At 45.1% G+C, this 22,478-nt stretch overlaps 1 long non-coding RNA gene across 1 annotated transcript; it reads right to left on the bottom strand.

The window, feature by feature from the left end:
- Positions 1-1,980: 1,980 nt before the first annotated feature.
- Positions 1,981-11,560, bottom strand: LOC309840459. The gene is made up of 3 exons (XR_014298608.1): positions 11,414-11,560; positions 4,532-5,167; positions 1,981-3,748 (listed from the first exon to the last, which is right to left on the bottom strand). It is a non-coding gene; the product is annotated as an uncharacterized lncRNA (long non-coding RNA).
- Positions 11,561-22,478: the final 10,918 nt, after the last annotated feature.

Below are 22,478 nucleotides of genomic sequence, written 5' to 3'. Positions count from 1 at the left end.
CAAGAAAATCCACAGAAAAACAGTTAGAGATCATAAGAACATTTAGTAAGGTGACTGTTTGTTAAATGTATATCATCTGTGATTTTCTCATATACCCTTGATAATTATTTAGAAATATAAGATAATCTCAGTCTCAGTGTAACTCCCAAACTGGACTATCCCAGAATAAAACTGACCAGCAGGGCACAAAATCTGTTTGAAAACAACTCTAAAATGTTTACTGAAAGAGAATATTTAAGATGTGGGCCCTGTACCGTATTTCCTGGGGTTGAGACCCATCTCAACCATTTCCGTCCTATGTGACCTCGGATAAGTAATTAGCCTTTATACAGCGGTTGCACAATATAGAATTTGACTTCCTTTCATCCTTGGTTCCTAAGAAGGAGACTCTGCATCCTTGGGATTTTCTAAGCTTTGTTATTCTTGGTGGTCCCTTGGACCACACCTGAATTTATGCTAATGAGATGGCTCAGGATGGGGCTAGTCCTGCCAGAAAGACCAATCTTGTGACAAGCATCAGTCTGACCACGGGAGGATTGCGGGGATGAAGACTTAGTTCAGTCTCATCAGCAGTGATTCAATAAATCATGCCACCATGGTAGAATCCCAGGAAAAAGCTCAATGGGGCTTCCTGGTTGATGGACACGTTGATGTCCCAGGAGGGTGACATGTCCTGATAGCACAGGGTAAGGACAGGAAAGCCCTGCATTCAGGACCCTCCCAAACCCTGCCCCCTCGTCTCTTTATCTGACTGCTCCTGATCCTTTATAATGAAACCGTAATCACGAATGTAATCACAAACACACCGCATTCCTGAGTTCCAGGAGTCTTGAGAGTGAATTGTCAAACCAGAGGGGACAGGAGGGTGCCCTAGAGCTCCAGGGCAGCGGGACAGGAGTAGAGGCAGGAGATGGTGTGCAGTGTGAGCTGGGCGTTAAGGAAGGCTCAGGGTGAAAGTGAACCGGGGCGATTCTGACTGGTGTAACCGTGGGGAGGTGGCTCCGAGAACAGAAACAGGACAAAGAGGAGGCACCACAATTGGAAACAGATGAAGAGCTCAACTGTCGCGGTCATGTGAGGCCCCAGAGGAAAACCCAGGTGAGCAGCACCCAGGGGAGAGCTGGAGTAGGGCTGGGGACCGACCTGGGCGATGTTCTGGGGATGTCCCAGCAGAGTCCCAGAGTTTGGACAATGTCTGATCCTGGGAGGAAGAGGAGGAAGAGGAACAGCTACTGACACAACCCACCAGGTCAGTCTGGCTGCGGACTCCACACTCAAGAAATTGTTCTGGGATTAAGTTTCGGGAATAGCATGAGAATCACATGGGACCCTGTGATGAAGTACTCTTTCTACAGCCTTATACCTAGGGTGTCCCTTCTGTTACTGAGACCAAGGTGAGGAAGAAAGCAACAATCTGCAGAAGGCCCTGTGGGGGAGGGATGACTTTTTTTTTTTTAAGATTTTATTTATTTATTTGAGAGAGAGAGACAGTGAGAGAGAGCATGAGCGAGGAGGTCGTCAGAGGGAGAAGCAGACTCCCCGTGGAGCTGGGAGCCCAATGTGGGACTTGATCCCAGGACTCTGGGATCATGACCTGAGCTGAAGGCAGTTGTCCAACCAACTGAGCCACCCAGGTGTCCTGAGGGGTGACTTTCCAAGATGTCCTCAATGGGGTCACTGTGCCTTCTGGTTGTGCTGTTCAAAATCCTGCCAGTTGGGGTTGGGTGGTGGGAAGAGTGATGATGTCTGGGGTCTTATAACTGCTACTTCCCCCCACAGAAACTAACCTTCGGGGTAGTTTTCCAGTTTGTTAGTTAAGAGTTTCTTTTTCTTTTTTAATTTTCTTTTTAAGATTTTATTTGTTTATTTGACAGAGGGAGAGAGAGAGAGAGAACAGCAGGCAGAGCAGCAGAAGGAGAGGGAGAGGCAGGCTCCCCACTGAGCGGGAGCCAGATGTGGGGCTCGATCCCAGGACTCTGGGATCATGCTCCAAGCCAAAGGCTGACACTTAACCAAATGAGCTACCCAGGTGCCCCAAGAGTTTCTTTTTCTTATTCTTGAATGTCAACTCAGGATCAAATAGAGCTCCTCTGATAATCTGGTTTGGTTAGAAGTAGAAAAAAGCCTGAATTGACAGGGTGCCCTGACACAGCATCACCAGGGCCACTGAGGGGCGCCCCCTCCAGCCTGGCCAGTTGGGGGGACTCCCTCACCCTCATGCCCCCTCTCTTAGAAATATTATTACCTGCTTACCATGTGCCTGACGCTGCAGTATGCCGGGTCTACAAAGATGGCGGGACACAGTCCTTCCTCCTGTGGGAGCTGATGGGTTCGTGGCCAGAGCTGAAAAACTAGTTCATGTAAAATGTCTGTGCTCCAGACCAGTGTTCACTAAGTGCTCCGAGGCCATGGAGTAGGGACTTCTAGGTCGTCCTGAGGCAAGGGACATGGTGACCTCTGAGGTGGATCTTGAAGTTTGAGTTGGTATTATCCAGTGAAGGGAGAGGTCAGTGGGAAGGAGGAATCCTGTGTGTAGAAGCACAAAGAGTGCTTCTAGTGTAAATGAGTGTAAATGTGTAAATGAATCCGGTGGGCTCAGGCTAGGAAGCGACTGGGTATGGCCAGCGTGTAGTGTGGTGTGGTGTGGGTGTGGGTGTGTGCGGGGTGGGTGGTGCAAGATAAAGCTGGGAAGGTACTTTGATGTGAGCAGGATTTTACAGGCCTCAGAAACTTCTAGGGGTTTTGATTTTGAACACATTTGTTTAACATTTATATGCAGCAACCTGACTCAGGGCATGGGTCAGATATAGAACCTGCCATTTGGGCTGAAGGAGAAGAGAGGAATCATTTGGCAAAGATGCGTTAAGACTCAAAAATAAGGTTAATGAATTCTCCAACAGCGGTGCAAACAGGCAAGATATTGTATTGTGTGGTACTCTGACGCATGTGGGAAGCCCAGCATGGTGGCAGGTCTTAAAAGGGAAAGATCGGGGACACCTTCTCTTGTGTATCGCTCTGCTGTGTTCATCTTACCTATAACGAGATAATCGGGTAACAGGCCCTCAGAGTAGCCTGGGCACAGACCAGAGCTGACTGGATACTGGGAAGACCAGGGCGTGGATATTGATACAAAGGCCACATGCCCAGATTCATCTTCGGGTTCAAACTTCCTCAGGATAAACTGCCTGTTGCAGTGGGAATGGAGCTCAGGATACAAACCCAGGTGTGCAAAGCCGATCCGATTTCTTAATTTCCTTTAAATCAAATTGGATCTGATTCAAAATCTCCAATCAACTTGCAGGCAAAAAATTAAACCTTACTCGCTATTGGAGTTCCTCTCTCCAAACGTGCAAACATCCAAAGGTTGGACGGTGCTCAACACTGGGGAGGCCCTTCTGGTTGACGGTTGTTGGCTGAATGGCCAGAGTCTTTGTGAGTTTGTCCTTTCCTGACCTTTGCCTTCCTGTCACCATACTGCATTACAGAACATAGGACAAACTTCCATGACTTCTGGCTCCACTGTTTGAGGTCCAACTGCTTTAGGTAAAAGAAGCGTCCAATCCAGAGGAGGAAAGCAAAGAAAGCTTCCTGGAGGAAAGGCTCTTTCTGCCAAAGCATTCTGCTTCATTTATTTCCTTTCTTCTCAGGAACCTTCTGGTTGGATAATCTTTCACTTTTGTCCTCCTCATCTTGCCACACCTGGTCTGGTTCCTCTAGAATGGCCTTGCTTGTCATCTTGTTGTCTTTCCTGCAGAGACACAATAACCACCTAAGCAACATCAAACAATACAATTTCCAATAGTAAGACATGGTATGAAGGGCTTAGGAAGGAGGGTAGATATTGGTTCTTTTAGGCTCTCTGTGTATGACCTTCTTGTTGGTCTCAGGTATCCCCTGTTTAGAAGTAGATCAGGGTTCTTTTTTTTAATGATTTTATTTATTTAAGAGAGAGTGTTGGTGGGATGGGGAGAGGGAGACAGAGCAAGAAGCTCAAGCAGACTCCATACTGAGCAGAGAGCCCGATGTGGGGCTTGATCTAAGGACCCTGAGATCAGGACCTGAGCCAAGACCAAGAGTTGGACTCTTAGCTGACTGAGCCACCCAGGGACCCCAGATCAGAATTCTTACACACGAAACACAAGGGAGAAGAGGAGAGTGAGGGAGGAAGAAGAGAAAAGCAGACTCTACCTTTCATCTTTTCCCTTCCTCCTGAGGTTGAGACATTTTAGAATCTCCAAGTCTTTGCTTCCACCCTGTGGTCCAGCAAGCCACTCTCTGCAACCCCCACCCCCATTCATTCGGATGCCCTGCAGAGCAGAGCTGGAGGCAGGCAAGGCACTGATCCATCCGAGGGCTCAGCTATTCAGCTTTCCGTATAGACATGAAGCATTCCCCAGGAACAACTTAGATGACTGTACTGAGTTCCACTAAATCTAGGCAGACTCGCTTCCCTTCATAACCTCTGGCTGGGGCTGGTGAAGAACACAGAATCCAGTAAGACACAAAATAAATAAACTTCATTTTCTCTCACCTGGGAGTATATTGCGAGCAGATTTCCATCCTGGTACACCATACAAAGGAGGGCTACGGGACGGGACAGAAGGAAGGGATTTTAGAAGCTGTAGCCCAAAGGCAGAGACGAGAAAGTTGGGGTATGTTTGGAGAATAGTGAGCGGTCCACTTTGGCTGGAATGTTGGATATACGTGGGGCAGTAATGGAACGTGGATCTAGAATGTTGGGGGTCATTTGCACAGTGGAGTGAGGATTTGTCAGTGTATCAGTGAGACATTAGCATTCATTATCCAGAGATTTAGAAGAGAGGGTGTCATTGTGGGACAACCATGCACCTATTAGGTTAAGTATGTGGCCATTTTTGACCTCCAGAAATAGTGTTCTCATTGGTTCTACCTAACATTTAAGGCAACTACTGTGAGTTGTTGTGACATGAAGGCCAGTCTTCATTTGTTGGCTCAGAATCCACCAGCAGGAATCTCCTAATGGATCCGTCTTCATTAAATTGAGTCTTTGATCATTTGTCCCACCATTTGCTAGTCTCCTTAGTTGCCATTTCACAGACACACATTTCTCCATTTGTTTTCCTCTACAGAATATGGTTCAAAGTCATTGTCAGATGCCTTGATAAAATCTGTTTTCGGTGCAGGTACCCTGTGAAGGCAAAGAATAAGGTTAATCTGACTCTTGGGGAATACTCTTGGGGAACCAGCTCTATTTCTGGCTGTCCACCATTTCTTCCTGTCAGTGTTTCTAAATAGCTCTGCAAATAATCATTGTCCAGTTTTGCTCAGGGATAGAATGGAGCCAGCCCGAGAATTTCAGGCTATATCTCAGTTTCTAAAAATTCTCCCACTTTCTAAAACAGAAATATTTTATCATGTTTAAATATATATAATATATAAATATATAAAATGCATATAAAACTGAGCCTCAAAAGTTTTCAGAGGTCATGGTTTCACAGTATGAACTTTGAGGAGAACTGATGTAATTCTCAGATACTCAATTTCAAGAGAAAAGCTATGTATTTATTTTTTTAAGTAAGAGACTTTTAAAGATTTTATTTATTTTTAGAGGGGGAGCTGCAGAGGGGGAGGGTCAGAGAGGGAAAGAGAGAGAAACAGACTCCCCAGTGAGCACGGGGCTCAACTCAGGGCTTGGTCTCAGGACCCTGAGATCATGACCTGCGCTGAAATCAAGAGTTGGACCTTAACCTACTGAGCCAGCCAGGTGCCCCTTAAGTAAGATATTTTTAAGTAAGGAATTGATCTTGTAGGGGCCAAGGTTAGGCTGATCCAAAACGTACTGCTTTAGCGTCACGATTATTTTAACTGAAAGTTACTTAGGAAACAACCAGTGCAAAGGAGGAAATAAATCTCCCATTTGAAAGGCACCCTCTTTGTACTAAGAAGTAAAAAGACATCCTTATCACCAGAGACAGGGACTTTAAAACGGAGAAGGGTGCAGAAATAAACATTGTTACTTTTTTTTTCCTAATTTACTATCTCAGCTCAAATCCCGCTTAAGAATTCCTTGCTAATTAAAGCTCCCAAATGCCTATTTTTCTTCATCTTGTCAATTCCTCACCAATTTATTATCTCTTTGTCTAAAAAGAATAAAAACTGACTGCTGTGGTCGTTTCTTCAGGTCTCAATTTCACTATTGGGCCTCTGTGGGCACATAATAAAACCGAGGATTTTTCCCTCCTGTTCATCTGTCTCATGTAAATTTAATTCTTAGTCCAGCTGGAAGACCTCACTTCAGCTGCATCCTAACCAAATACCAGAGCTGCAGTATATTGTGAGTTTGTAATAATTCCAATCTCTAGGCGATGATATTGTGGAAGATTCCAAAATGCACTGAGCATTGCAAAGAGAGTCTTTCAGAAGGGCGTCTGGAGGATACTGAGGAAGCGGGGCTTATACACCTGTTCTGTCTCAATTCGCAGAATAAGGTGAACTTTTGACTTTAATCAATTGCATTTTGTCGGTTTCATCCCCCCCCCCCCCCCCGCCTGGAAAATAATCCCGGCTCAGGTTCTGTCCTCGCTCGTTTTTGAGGGGCGGTTTCTGTCCTCAGCCTTTGAGTGGGAGATTCTGGTTTCAGGTTCTCGGTGAGTACTCCGTTATGGGAAGTAATTCTTCTGAGGGGACTTCTTCCTTTTTAAGATTTTATTTATTTATCTGACATAGAGACAGCAAGAGCAGAAACACAAGCAGGGGGAGCGGGAGAGGAAGATGCAGAGAGCCCAGTGTGGGGATCAATCCCAGGACCCTGGGACCATGACCTGAGCCAAAGGCAGATGCTTAACCACTGAGCCACCCAGGCGCCCTTTAAAAGGACTTCTGAGAGCCTCCTGCTGGAATCCCTGCAGGATTTAGGTTTGAGAAATATGGCTCCTGCTGTAAAATTTTGGCCCCATTGGACACACATTACCGGAGATGAGTTATAATTCCATTCACCAAAACGGGGCATTTTTGATACCCCCAAATTAGTTTACTTGTACACATAACTGGAAAAGGTTTGTAAGACTAAACAAAATGAGGGGGAAGCTTATTTTAATTGGAGGCCTTTAAAAGAAACCCTGCAAATTTGCTTGCCTTTGGGCAGTGAAACCCAAACTTCAGGAAACTGAATCAGCCAAGCTAAGAAATCTAGAAACATTGGCTGAAACCTTTAAGCCCCTTCCTTCTTCTGCTCACTGCCCCCCACCCCCCCGCTCTTCCTTCCCCTTCCCCACCCCCTCCTGTTCTATAGCCAGCCTTAGCTAAACAGCCCTTCCCCTCCTGAGACCCTGACAGCCTTCTGATCCTATGGGACCCCAGGTAAGGTTAAACCTTGGGGAGGCAGGAGCTGCCCATGCTTCCTTCACCCCATAGTCAAAACCTGAACTATGGGCCATAGCTAAACCATTTCCCAAAGCTACCAAAGACCCTTGTACATTTGCAGGGGAATTTAACACCGTGATGCAAACACATGACCCCAGTTTCTCTGGTTTGTATCAACTAATTATAAAGCGAGTTGGTGAAGGCCTAGCGAGAAACTGGAAGCGGGCAGCTCACTGATAGAACCCACTAGAACATTTCCCTGAGCGGAGAGCCCTTAAATTGGGAAAAAGACTGTGAAGCTATTCCTGAGGCTTTCTTCCCCAAATCCTTAATAGGGAAAAGATTCCACAAGGTATTCAAAGTCCCTATGAATCTGTCTTGGTTACTCTAACTAGAGAGTGTCTTTGCCGAACACTCTGGCCTTTCTGCCACCCAGTGAGCCAGCTCCGTGATGATGATTATTGTTTTAAAGATTTTATTTATTTATTTGAGAGAGAGCAAGCATGCTAGCGTGGGAAGGAGCAGAGGGGGGAGGATAAGCAGACTCCCCACTGAACACTAGCCCAGGGGGGTCTCAGGACCCTGAGATCATGACATGAGCTGAAATTAAGAGTCCTATGCTCAGCCGGCTGAGCTACCCAGGTGCCCCAAGACAGCTGAATTATTTTTCATTTACGTTTGCTGATGGCCTAGGTACAGAACTATCATTTCTTGTTAAGCAAACCCATTTAAATTAGGCAAAGTATGCAAACTCCTGATCTTATTAATCTAGCTAGTCTTTCCTGGCCGCAGTCTAGGCAGCCTCATCTGCTATGGGGTCTCCCTGCTATGGGGTCGTCTCCTTTTTAGTGTCCCTTATGGTGCGGGATTGCTACTTCTTTCAGAAGCCAGATGGCTTTGAGGGGTTTTCGTATCTCTTCCTTGTTTTTGATAGCTTTTCCTGCGGTAGTAGGGAGGCCCCTTTCCTTGTAGACGGCCTCCCTGTATAGGTACAGTAGCAAAGGCATATCGAGAATCAGTGTGGACGTTGACCAGCTTGCCTTGACTGAGGGGTCTAAGGTGTGTAGTTCAGCCCATTGTGCTGACCATCCAGCTGGTAATGCCTTAGCCTCTAGGACTTCAGGGGTCGTGGTCACTGCATAACCCACTTTTTGGGCACCCTCTTGGAGGTAACTGCTGCCGTCGCTGAACAGCCCGAGCTCTGGATTTTTTATGGCTTGATCCCGTAGATCTGGATGGCTTGCGTAGACTTCATCAATTACTCTGGTGCAGTCACGGTCTGGTTTCCCCTCTTCCATGGGGAGATAGGTTGTTGGGTTTAATGTGCTTACTGTTCCAAGGGTGACCCATGGATTCTCACAGAGGAGCCCTTGGTACTGTGCAGGCCGAGAGCTGGAGAGGAAGTGGTGCCCCTCTGTGTTCGTGAGGGACCCCACTGCATAAGGGACCTTGACGTTAAGTTCTTGTCCCAGGCTGAGCTTGTCTGCCTCCTTAAGGTGTAGGACTGTGGCTGCTAGCTCCCTGAGGCACGTGGGCCACGGAGTTCAGATTCTTTCGCAGATAGGCAGCTGGCGGTTGCCAGGGCCCAACAGTCTGGGTGAATACCCCGAGAGCTAATTTTTTTTTTTTTTCATGTACAAAGAGATTGGAGGGTTTTTTCCTCTGTTTGGTAGGCCCAGGGCTGGAGCCCGTCCCAGGGCAGACTTTATCTTTCTGAAGGTGGCTTCTGCTTTCCCAGTCTGGGCAGGGGGTTCTCAATTCCGTCCCCTGAGAGATCATAGAGGGGTCTTGTTACTGCGGAGAACCCAGGAATCCAGATGCGGCAGGATTCTGCTGCCACCAGGAATTCTCATAGGCTCCTCATGGTCTGGGGCTGTGGCAAGGAGATGATTACTTTCTTCCTCTCCTGCTCTAGTTCTCTTCCCTTGGGTGCAGAGGAAACCGAGGTATTGGGCCTGTTGTTGGCAGATTTGTGCCTTTTGTGTAGTCTTCTTGCGTGTCACTGGCGGGGAGGCGGCCATCCCCATACTGGGGGCGGGGGGGTGCATGGATCTGGGACCACTGGGTTTAGGAGATGACTGCCTACCTTGTTGATGGCCTGCAGGTCTTGGGCTGGTCGATAGCACCCTCCTGGCTTCTTTTTTTTTATTTTTTATAAACATATATTTTTATCCCCAGGGGTACAGGTCTGTGAATCACCAGGTTTACACACTTCACAGCACTCACCAAAGCACCTCCTGGCTTCTTAACTGGCAAGAGTGGGGGTATTTTAAGCCAACTGGCACTCAGGATACTTGTGTTTTTTAAGTTTGGCCAGATGTTTGTGAAGGCCAATCTTAGCTTCTTGTGGGAGCGGCTATTGCCTTTGTGTCTGGGATTGGGCTTCCAAGATTAGTTCAGCAATGATGGGGCCTGATTCTGGGCTAGTCCAGTGGGTTGTCTTTGGCCCACACTGAAGGGAAAGGTGAACTCCAGCCCCATTTGGCTCCACCTGGGTGCAGAACAGCCTCCATTCTTTTTTCCTTGGTGTGGTAATTCCTAGTAACAGAGACCCTGTCTGCTCTTGCCCTGGGTTTAATTGGAGACTGGTATGCCCGGTGGGCTCAAGCTTATCTGAGCCCCAAGCTTAGAGAGTGTATCTCGGCCCGGGAGGGGGATGGGGCAATCAGGTACATAAAGGGAATTCATGTTGGACCTGGTGGCCCCAGGTTTACACTGACGAGCCTGGCAAAAGGGCTGTTGTATTGCCGTGTCCTGGTAACCCCAAGGATGGCTGCAGTCCTCTTGCTGAAAGAGGCCACTGGGGAGGTGACAACAGAGTGCTTGGCCCCAGTATGAACCATGAAATCACTGCTCGGCCCCCTATTTTTATTCTGATCATGGGCTCATGGGGGCCAAGGAGAAGAGAGCCTAGTCCCCCACCACACTCTGAGTCTATTTCTGCAATGCCTGTGAGGCCCCCTTTCTCCGGGTTCTTTCTTGAAGTGGGTGGGCTTTTGAGCCTTACCCTGGTTGGGACAAGGTTTATTCTTGCTTTTTGTTTGTTTGTTTTTTTAAACGCACCTTTATTGTAGGCACATTGTTCCCAGCCAAGATCAGGGTCAAACCCAGAACCCAGGGTTTCCCGCTTTTGGTGGTTGGGACCTCTCTGCCAACAGGGCCACTCTGAAAACTCTTTCCCAGAATGAACAGGTGGGCTCATGGGTCCAGTGGAGAGGGTCGGTGGTGGAGAAAGGTTGATAATACATCATGGAATGGCCGGGTTGGACTCTTTGTCTTTATTGTGCCTCTCAGATTCTTGATTCTCTTTGTACTCGCATTTGGAGGGCACCTGGCCTGGCCTGGGGCACAGCCTGGCTGCTGGTCCCGGAGAAACTGGACATTCTGAAGGCCAGTCAACATTAAAGGTGGGCCATTGTAACTCACAGTGTTCTCAGTTTGCTGGGATGCATCCTAACTCCATAGTCTTTTGAAAACGCCTTCCTGAAATTTTGATCAGTCTGAGACTGTAGGTTTGCTCTGCCCTGACCCCACGGTGATGTTCCCGTGTGTGGGGGCGCAGAGACAGACAAGGGTGCGTGCCCCTTCAGAGGAGATCAGTCAGATGCCCGCCTGTCCGCCCTTGCAGAGGAGACGTGGGTGCCTCTTGGCCGCAGCAAGTCCATATAAACCCCGGACTGGCGACCTGAAAGGCTCACCCTAGACCCCATGAGGTCACCACGGAAAAAGGTTGGGGCCCACTCGGCAGACTCCTTAGTCTCAAGACCGAGGAGCCACATAATCAGCTCGCCTGAGAAGCCAGGTCAAACGGCACGTTCACTCGCGCATTCACACCGCGCATTCACACCGAGGTTACTACAGTTCCTCCCACACCCCCTGCCCCCAGGCTGTACCTGCGGAATTCCTTTCAGAAATTCCCTTCTGACCCCCCTTTTGGGGGGTTCCTGACCTGAGGGACTTCTCTCCCTGGGAAGTCCTACTTGTGAGACCTCCAAGAAGTCTCCGGAGGTGTTCAAGCTCCTACTTCCACCCTGATGGGGGCCCTGACTGGTCCTGGGACCCCAGGCCTTACCGGAATCCGATGTGGGAACCAGGTCCTCACCTGCCCAGTCGAGACAAGTGGGAACAGCTGAGCGGGGTCTGTTCGAGGGGACCGGGTGGGAGACTGCCAAAGATTAGGCAGGGCGCGCCTTCTCCTTAGGATCCCTCGTCCCGTCACCCCCGCGTTCCATCACCCCCCCCCCCCCACCCATTGCCCTCAAACCCGTGGTGACAATGGGCCAGCGCGGTTGGGGTTCCAGGCCAGGGAACCAGATGCTATGGAAGGCGGACTGGATCCCGGCCAAAAAACCCAGGCGGCCCTCGGAGACCTGGGAGGATGGGAGGTTTATTTTACACCAGCGGGCCCAGAAGAGAGGAATCTCAAACTCTGAGCCCTGAGCACAAACTAAGAGGTAGTTTGTACTTTTGAACCTCCATCTCTCTGGCCTCTGCGGCTGGTGGGGCAGGGGAAAGCCCGGAATGGCTCCGGGGCTGGGACCGGATTCCCCTGCTGGATTGGTCGGCCGCCTGAGAACACAGATTTCCTTATCAGCAGCACCCGCGGAGCAGTTGAGACTGGCCTCCTGGAAGAGAGGAGAGGCTTTGCTTACCTACACCAAATCCCTGCTCTGCTTCCCACCGGGATTTCTGCTTTTCCAATATACTAAAGAGGGAAAGAAAAAAAAAAAAGTGCTCCATCCTGATTGGTTGGAAGGGCCTTGTCCTGATTGGTCAATACGGGCAGACAAGTCAGGCAGCTCATTGGTGCTTTTTGGAGTCAGGGTCCTGGGTTTTAAGACCAGCTGGTAGAGGGAGCACGGTGGTTCTGCTTCCATGGTCTGTGTCTGTCTCTCTAGCTGGAAATAAGCAAACCAAATAAACGAAAAACGAAACAAAACAAACAAAAAAATAGGGCATCTGGGTGGCTCAGTGGGTTAAGCATCTGATTTGATTTTGGCTCAGGTCACGATGTCGGGGTTGTGGGCTGTGCTCCCCTGTTGAGCAATGGGGAGTCTACATGGGATTCTCTCTCTGCCTCTTCTGTGCCCCCCCACTTGCTCCCTCTCAAATAAATAAATAAATCTTAGAAAATAAAACACTAGAAAGAAAACCACACAAATCATGAAACTTCAACGTTAACAACTACGTCTGAACCAACACAAACCCCTATTTGAAGTGTTAACTCCAAAGTGTGCCTGTTATTACTGCAAAAGGGCATTTAAAAATTTTTTAAAAAGACTGTCCAAAACTCAAAGGACTGACCCAAGATAAGGCTAGTCAGTCGCCTTACTCTCTTAATGAAAGGGCCCCTTCCACCAATCTCCCCAGTAGGGCTACTCCAAAGACCTTGAGGGATCTGCCTTTTCTTGGGGACAGTTGATGTAACCATAGGGGAGAGATAACCAAGGCCCTGATAGACACAAGGGCAACTTTTTCAGTTCAAAACCTAACCAGCCTCTCCCATTCCCTTCCTCAGAGGACTCAAACTGTGTAAATGGTTGGGCTTCTTAATACCCTATTATGGTTTTCAAGTCTTTCCTTATCCTATTCCACCTGGGATCCAAACAGCAACATCATCTGTTCCTCCTGGTCCCTTTGGCTCCTATCTTGACCCCAAGATTTTCTTGAAGCCCATCAGAATGTTCTTCTTTTCTCAAAAACAGTCAATATTTTTGAGTAGCAAACCCCCAAGTCCCAAAATGGATGAAAATATTGACACCCTAATATCTATCCCTGTGTTTTTGTTTGTTTGTTTGTTTGTTTGTTTTGTTTTTCTATAAAACTCTAACACTGAACTCCTCTTGGCTTCTATTCCCAAGACTCTTTGGTCAAAGAAAGGCCACTGATATTGGGTGTATTTTTTTCTGCACCACCCATTAAAATCCAGATTGATAAAAGAAAGCCTGTCCCCAGTAACAAACAATACCCTTTAAATGCTGAAGAAATCCAAGGAATCAAATCTATCATGGAAGATTATTCATAAAGAATTAAGTGCCCCACGTAACACTCCCATCCTTCCCATCCATGAGCCACATGGAAGGGGGACTGTGATTTCTCAGGATCTTAGGGCAATTAATAATACCATATTGTGATACTCTGTTTCAGAAAATTAATCACTGAGCATAGGATTATCCATTTTGGGCTCTTATTATAAAGAAACTAAAAATATCTGGATCTTTTAGTATACTTAGTAAATAACATTCTGTGCCACATTGAGAAAGCATGTATTTATTTGTCCATTTACAAGACCACAATTGCTTACTTCTTAGTTTTTTCTGGGAATTAAGGATTCTAAAGGTAAAAAATTCTAATTAATATATGTAAAAACAAAATGACTAAAACTAATAAGGATGAAAAGAAATGATTATGAAAAGTTTACAAGGAAACAGGATGTGTGTTTTTAGTAAAAGAAGATTTGAGGATTGGAAATGCATTTTGCTACAGGAAAATGAAAGTGATTTTGCTGTAGTGCTCTATTTTGGAAATGCAAAGAACAAGGGACAAACTAAAATGAACCTAAGAAGTTGTAGAAAGTATGGGAAAAGACATTTTATGTTGCATGGTCGAAGCTGGCTAAGATTGAATCGATTTATTTATAGCTTTCAAAAAATGAAACTCAATAGGGTACTGATGCCTCATTAGAGTTTGGTTTTCTCTCTGTTAAAACAGCAAAATGTTCTGAGATTTTTGGTCTGTTCTTAACAAGAAATTTCTTTTTTCACTTATGTAATCTGCCTGGGAAACAAACACCCCATGTTTTGTCTTCTCTGTTTTTGTCTTTATCACATCTTTAATTACTTACAAAAACTGAGACTTCTCTATTCAAAAAGAGCTAAGACTTCTGAAGATACATAATCTTCTATATTTGTTCTTGAAATCTTTTTGTCACCTTGGTTAAGTAAATAATTAAGTATTGTTTCAAAATATTCTGTGATCTTATTTAGTCAAGCGCCCAAGCGTTTTGATATTTTTTGTAAACTTCCCCAAATCAAATTCTAAATTAAGTCTTTTTTTTTTTTTAAGATTTTATTTATTTATTTGACAGAGATTACAAGTAGGTGGAGAGGCAGGTAGAGAGAGAGGAGGAAGCAGGCTCCCCGCAAAGCAGAGAGCCCGATGTGGGGCTCCATCCCAGGACCCTGAGATCATGACCTGAGCTGAAGGCAGAGGCTTAACTGAGCCAGCCAGGCGCCCCTAAATGAAGTCTTTTTGATCTGGAAGAAACTTGGATTATTTTTCCAGAGGGTCCCTGGAACATTCCAAACGATTTAGGCTTATTTAATATGTTAAATTACATAGGGAACACTGTCAAATAAGTAATACTAAATCTTCTTGGATTTAGTATTTATATACTTTCTGTATTTACATAGGTGTATGTTAATATAAGTGTTCCAAAATTTATATGGATAAAAGGAGATGTACTTCAATTTTGCAAAAGCCTAATCAGATCCATAGAGAGGAATCCTACTTTGGTAGAACAGTCTTTCCACCGTACACTTCTGGGAAATGAAGACGTTGAACATCACAGCCTTCAACCCAAAGACTTGGTTTTTTGGAAGAGACACTTCTTCAAGGAATCGTAACGGCTATTGCTAACCAATCCTTGTGCCATTAAATCATGGATTTATGTTTCTCATTTTAAAAAGGCTCCAGGGTCACCTGGCTGGCTCCATGGGAAAAGCGTGCCACTTGTGATCTCAGGGTCATGAGTTCAAGCCCGAAGGTGGGTGTAGAGATTACTAAAAAATTAAAATAAACAATAAAAAAGGCTCCAAAGTCCAACAGGACTACTAAGCCAACTTAGACCTTAAACTGACAAAATCCTAGAAAAAGAAGCAGCCATCTGAGTAGAAGGCTTCCCTGAGTCAGGACCAGGCCAGTACAATAACTCTTTCATAACATCAAACACCCAATGGAAACGCCTAGACTCACTGAGATTTTAGCACTATTGTTTCTTTGTTTAGAAATTCCTATGATTTTTCTGTTTTATACCCAGTAGGACTTCTTCACCGGTGGTAACTGAGTCTCAGTGGTTTCTGTATACCTAGTGGTGTCCTCTCCCTGCCTTGACATACATTATGTCATTATGTAGCTTTAAAATCCTATTTATGGGGGCGCCTGGGTGGCTCAATGGGTCAAGCCGCTGCCTTCGGCTCAGGTCATGATCTCAGGGTCCTGGGATCGAGTCCCACATCGGGCTCTCTGCTCAGCAGGGAGCCTGCTTCCTCCTCTCTCTCTGCCTGCCTCTCTGCCTACTTGTGATCTCTGTCTGTCAAATAAATAAATAAAATCTTAAAAAAAAAAGTCCTATTTATGAAGCTTTAAAATCCTATTAGTTTTTCTCCCTGCTCTTTTCTCCTCCTGAACCTGGAAGGATAATGTTGTTGTTCTAATGTCCCAATCCTTAGCTTCATCTGGCCACCTAACTGATCGATGGATTCACCATTTCCCACTGGAAGTTGTGCAAAAAAATAATAACCTGATATTAGTGCCTATCTCTTATTTTTAAAATACTTATTTTTAAAAACTTTACCGTAACTTTTGATAAGAGGTCTTTGGCTATACCCTACCAAGTTTTTAGCCCCCCAAATCTCATTCATGCTTTCTTTTGGTAACCTACACTATCCACCTTTTCCTCCCATATAAACTCTGGAAGGGAAGTTTCTAGGCTCACTTGTACTTGCAGTGTGAGTACAGGGACCCCCCCCCCACCCCCTTTCCTGAGAAGAACTCACCAGTCTGTAAAACCTTCTTATGCAACCCACTTCCCTTCACTACCCTTCCCCAAGCTTGCCAACTTAGTGAAACTTCTGGGCACCCTTCCCAAACTGACCCCTGGTGTGAGCTGGCTTCCTCCTCATAGCCTGCTAATCTGCTAGTCAAACTACACCATCGACATGTCTGGTTTGCTCTGTGCACCTAGAGAATATATTTTTATATGTGGATATGATCACCAGTTTTGGGCTTATGAATGTCTTAATTGGAGAGGCTGGGCATCTGGGTGGCTCAGTCGGTTAAGTGTCTGCCTTCAGCTCAGGTCCTGATCCCAGGGTTGTGGGATCGAGTCCTGCATTGGGCTCCTTGCTCAGCAGGGAGTTTGCTGCTGCTTCTCCCCCTCTCTCCTGTTTGTGCACGTGTTCTCTTTCTCTCATGCTCTCTCTCTCACACAGACTCCCTCAAATAGATAGATAGATAGATAGATAAATAAAATCTTTTTTTTTTTAAAGATTTTATTTATTTATTTGACAGAGAGAAATCACAAGTAGGCAGGCAGAGAGGCAGGCAGAGAGAGAGGAAGGGAAGCAGGCCCCCCGCTGAGCAGAGAGCCGGATGTGGGACTCGATCCCAGGACCCTGAGATCATGACCTGAGCCGAAGGCAGCGGCTTAACCCACTGAGCCACCCAGGCGTCCCGATAAATAAAATCTTTAAAAAAATAATTGGAGAGTCTTTAGTGGCCCATGTTTTGGGAGACACTTAACATCCCCCTTAATTTATTCTCAAAATGACTGTAGCTACTACTCCCAAATTTCACTTGAGAAGAAAAAGGGCCTTCATAGTAGATGATCGCCCTGATAAGGGCCCTTCTGAATATGAAGGGCCACAGGGGAGGTTGCCACCTTCCTGCTGGGTATTCTAGAGGACAGCTTAACTGATCCCTTCGAGTCGTAGGTTTCATGGCTTGGAGTGGGCACAGCAGGCTTAGAAGTTAGGATGAGAAATCTTACGGAGCTGGTAACGGACTAGCTCACACGACCACCAGAGCCACCAGAACGCAATAAGGATCTTCAGATTCCCTAGCTTGGGTAGGGCCTGGACAACAGGATTGCTGTAGATTATAGTTTGCTCTGTAGCTAATATGTCTTGCTGTACTTAGGTAAACACTTCACGAGAGGTGTGAGTAGAAACCACCAACTTACCCAAACTAGTCAAATCCTTAAAAGGACATGTGAGTTTTACCTAAGAATGGATTGATTTTAGGTTTTCTTTTCTTTCTTTTTTTTATTTTTTAAGATTTTATTTATTTATTTGACAGATAAAGATCACAAGTAGGCAGAGAGGCAGGCAGAGAGGAGGAAGCAGGCTCTCTGCTCAGCAGAGGGGGGGCTCGATCCCAGGACCCTGAGATCATGACCTGAGTCGAAGGCAGCAGCTTAACCCACTGAGCCACCCGGCTGCCCCAAATTTTAGGTTTTCTGATATTCTTAGCTGGCTTCCTTCGGAGTATAAGAGCTTTCTTATGTTGAGTTTCACAAATTGCACTGTTGAATATTATTTTAATTTGTGCCCTCTGTGTTATTTTCCAGCTGCTTATTCTGTGTATTTTCTGTTGCTACTCAAAATGTCTAAGTAATGCTGGCTCAAAGACTAGAGGTCATTCATCAGATCTACACTTTGACTAAAAGAAATGAGAGCCTCACTGACATCTAGACCTTATATCCCCAAACCTCTTTGTTACCCAAATGTGGCCATTACATTCTCACCTACCCTGCTTGTTGAACCTATCAAATGTCAACCAACTACAGAACTGCCCCTACTGGTGGGCTAGAAGGACCTAGAGCAGGTTGCCAACCATCCCAGTAATGAAATGGATACATGATCATGAAATTGATCCCCCATGCTTTCCCGCCTGAAAGATCTTGATCAAAGGGGGAAATGTGAAAGAAGATTCCAAAGGGAAGCAAACATTGCTATGAAAGTTATTCAAAATGCGGTGGGAAGGATACTGAGGAAACAGGTTTTATACCCTTTCCTGCTTCAATTCTCAGCACTTTGGTCAATTACAGCTTGTCAATCAGTTCTCATGCCTCCTGGAATACAGCTTTAGACTAAAATAAGGAGACACCTGTTACTAAATAACCAGCCTTGTATTAGGTAGTCAGTTTAACTGCCAGCACCAATCATCATCTTCCCAATTTATGTAAACTTTGGTTTTGCCTTTAATATAAGCTTGCATTACTCACTTGCAATTCTTTTTTTTTTAAAATTAATTTATTTATTTTCAGAAAAACAGTATTCATTATTTTTTCACCACACCCAGTGCTCCATGCAGTCCGTGCCCTCTCTAATACCCACCACCTGGTACCCCAACCTCCCACCCCCCCGCCACTTCAAACCCCTCAGATTGTTTTTCAGAGTCCATAGTCTCTCATGATTCATCTCCCCTTCCAATTTACCCCAACTCTCTTCTCCTTGCAATTCTAAGCATGCTTTGGTTGGCTGACTCTGTGTCTCCCAGATTGCAATCCCTAAATCTCCCCAAAACGAATTTCGTTGTTTTACGTCCCCATTGTCTTTTTTTTTTTAAGATTTTATTTATTTATTTGACAGACAGAGGTCACAGGTAGGCAGAGAGGCAGGCACAGAGAGAGAAAGGGAAGCAGGCTCCCTGCTGAGCAGGACCCTGCGATCAAGACCTGAGCCAAAGGCAGAGGCTTTAACCCACTGAGCCACCCAGGCACCCCCAACAATCTCTTTCTAAAAATGAATTGTTACTGTTTAACATGAATCTTGGTGATACATTTTAGTTATTCAGGCAAAAACAGTTATAGGACTGATGGATTTAAAATGCATGGAAAGGCTCCTGGGTGGCTCAGTTGTTAAACATCTGCCTTCTGCTTGGGTCAGGATCCCAGTGTCCTGGGATCGAGCCCCGCAGTGGGGTCCCTGCTCGGCAGGAAGCCTGCTTCTCCCTCTCCCACTCCCCCTGCTTGTGTACCCTCTCTCTCTGTTTCCGTGTCAAATAATAAATAAAATCTTAAAAAAATAATAAAAAATAAAATGCATGGAAATTGATTCTGAGTCTTATATGAAACACATTTTTTAATGTCATCAGTATTTGGGGGTGGAGGTAGATTGGTAGGACACACTCAATGTTAAGGTTTGGAGTGATGTTTGCAAAATCGACCTTAATGGAAGTTTAGGAATATGAAGGCTCAATTATACACACTTATGGCTGTGAGTTACAGAACAATAAGAACTAAACCATCAAGATGGGGAAAATCGAGTACCTTGTGTAGGAGTGAATAGATACATAATTGATCTCATGAGTCAGTGGGGCTTAGTGCAGACAGCGCAGGCTGGGGAATCAGAAGTTTCAGGTTTAAGTTCCGACTCTCTTACCAGCTCAGTGTCCTTGCACAAATTATTTAATGTTTGTGTGTGATGAGTCTTCACCAATAAAACAGATTTTTCCCCTGCCTACCTCCAGAGTGGGAGATTACTTGTCCTACACAGAATAATGTATTTTCAAGCATTTTTTAAAAAAAGATTTCACTTATTTATCAGAGAGAGAGAGCACAAGGGGAGGCGAGCAGCAGGCAGAAGCAGACTCCCTGCTGAGCAAGGAGCCTGATAATGGACTTGATCCCAGGATGCTGGGGTCATGACCTGAGCAGAAGGCAGATGCTTAACTGACCACCCAGCCGTCCCTAATTTTAAGCATCTGTAAACAACAGAACACTATTGAATAAAATGAGGCTTTATTTTTTATATTTTAAGTTACATGTTTGAAAAAGTGTCAGCCAGCACTCTTCTGAGCTGCTGCTGCTTCTTTTTTTTTTTTTTAAGGTGCTCAGGAAACTGAAATTCAAAAGGTTGAACATATAGAATTAGAAAATTAGATCTGTTCCAAAAAATCATGCTGTATCACGAAGTCCCATCAGTAGTATTGTGGCAAAGCACGGTGTATCACAACAGCCTTTTCTGTAAATGCATGTGGTTTCTCACATGTTTTTCTCTTTTCTTCTATAGCATTGATTCTTAAATTGTGGTCCCTGCGGTAATAGCATCACCTGGGAATTTGTTAGAAATGCAAATTCTTGGATCCAGGTTAACCATCTTAGACATTTTGGGAGTTTCTTTCTATGTTTTAACAAGCTCTTTAGGTAATTCGGCTCCATGATTCAATTTGAGAATAATTATTTTAGAGAAGTCTGAAATTATAGGATATGGGCCCCTAAACAAATGTAATCTTTAATGATCTCAAGTAAAAATTAATGTATTGACTACTCAATGCCAACCACTTTCTTTTTTGTTTGTTTGTTTTTTTAATTTTATTTTTTCAGTGTTCCAAGATTCATTGTTTATGTGCCACACCCAATGCTCCGTGCAATCCGTGCCCTCCTTAATACTCACCACCAGGCTCACCCAGCCCCCTCCAGCCTCCCCTTCAAAACCCTCAGCTTGTTTCTCAGAGTTCACAGTCTCTTATGGTTTGTCTCCCTCTCCAATTTCCCCCAACTCACTTCTCCTCTCCATCTCACAATGTCCTCTATGTTATTCCTTATGCTCCACAAGTAAGTGAAACCATATGATAATTGACTCTCTCTGCTTGACTTATTTCATTCAGCATAATCTCCTCCAGTCCCGTCCATGTTGCTACAAAAGTTGGGTATTCATCCTTTCTGTTGGAGGCATAATACTCCATTGTATATATGGACCACATCTTTATCCATTTGTCTGCCAACCACTTTCAATTTGACGCTTTCTATTTAGTTTTCTGACATGAGGATTTTTACCCTCCTTTGGTAGATGAAGAAATTAAAGTTCAGAAATGCGAGCAATTCCAAATCCAGGGCTCTGTCCACTATCTTAAGATTTATAAAACACAAAGACTACCTAATTAACACAGGTCATGCCAATGTGGTTTAAAAAAACATATTTGTTGTTGTTGCTGTTTTCATTTGAAGCAAAATGTATGTACTGTTGTAAGTTTTGGAGTCTGTCACTATTATTGGGATTGGTTGAGGTTTTTTTGTTTTTGTTTTTTTGCCTTGACTACATCATAAGCTGACTGGCACATTTAATTAACAACACCTCTTCTGTGAAAGGCGCAAACACAAAGTTGACACGGCAATGCACTTGAATAATGGAAAGATGAATGGAAACTTGTATATGAATAAATCTATTTCTAAACTACACTCCACGCCCAGCATGGAGCCCAACATGGAGCTTGAACTCACCACCCTGAGATCAAGACCCTAGTTGAGATCAAGAGGTGCTTAACTACTGAGTCACCCAGGAGCACTGGGAAGCTCTGTTCTAAACAGTAGTTTCCTGATTGACAATAACAGTTTTCTGTAGGTCGAGGGTACCATCGTCAAACAAGCTTGAGAACACGTGCATTTAACAGTGTGTGTTTTTTTTTTAAGATTTTATTTATTTATTTGAGAGATCACAAATAGGCAGAGAGGTGGGGATGTGGGGGTGGGGGTGGGAAGCAGGCTCCCCACTGATCAGAGAGCCCAACATGGGGTCCTATCCCAGGACCCTGGGATTGTGACCCAAGCAGAGGCTTTAACCCACTGAGCCACCCAGGTGCCCCAACAGGTGGTTTTTTTAAATAAAGGCAGACAGTTATCCTAGGCTGTGTTGTCAAGCTCTGTCTGATAAGAGGTTATGGTAGGGAGTAGTGTTTCTCAAATATAAGTTCACTTTAAGGTCCGAGACTTTCTGTGGTTTTCTAACCTATAAGATAGATATCCCCAGAAGTAAGTCTGCCTTTCCAATTCCACCTTTTGTTTGTTCTGATAGACACTGCAGAACGATTTTATGACACAGTTACCGCCATCAAGGCTGGTGAAGTGCTGGGCTGAGACCATCCCATTCATCTTATGGCGTTCTCAATGCTCCTGTTCTACAGGTATGTAAATGAAGCATAGAGATGTTAATTAACTGGCTTGAGATTACACTGATGATCGCAGGCAGGGTTGGGCTTCAAATCCAGGGAGCCTGGACCTTAAGCATCTGTACCCATAATCACTATTCTGTGTTCCTGTTCAGAAGTGTGTGACCCCAAAGCCTGGGATGTCTGATAACTTATAAGAAAAGCAAATAACAACCAAAATAAAGAAGTCTCTTTCTTTACTTCCTTCCTTCCTTTAAACAAAAAGGTCTTGAGATTTAAAACCATTTGATTCTTATTTAGTGTGTAAACCATATTTTAAAAGTGGCATGTAATTTTTGAATAGTTAATGCACTCATATGCATAGTATGGAGGTGTTTGGGGGCTCCTGGGTGGCTCAGCCGGTTAAGCATCTGCCTTAGGCTCATGTTATGGGACAGAGCCGTATGTCAGGCTCCGTGCTCAGCAGA

The sequence above is a fragment of the Mustela nivalis genome (genome assembly GCF_964662115.1).
Source record: "Mustela nivalis genome assembly, chromosome: 9".
Taxonomy (NCBI): Eukaryota; Metazoa; Chordata; class Mammalia; order Carnivora; family Mustelidae; genus Mustela; species Mustela nivalis.
The sequence above is the reverse complement of the archived record's forward strand: the minus strand, read 5'-3'. Positions and strand labels throughout refer to the sequence as shown.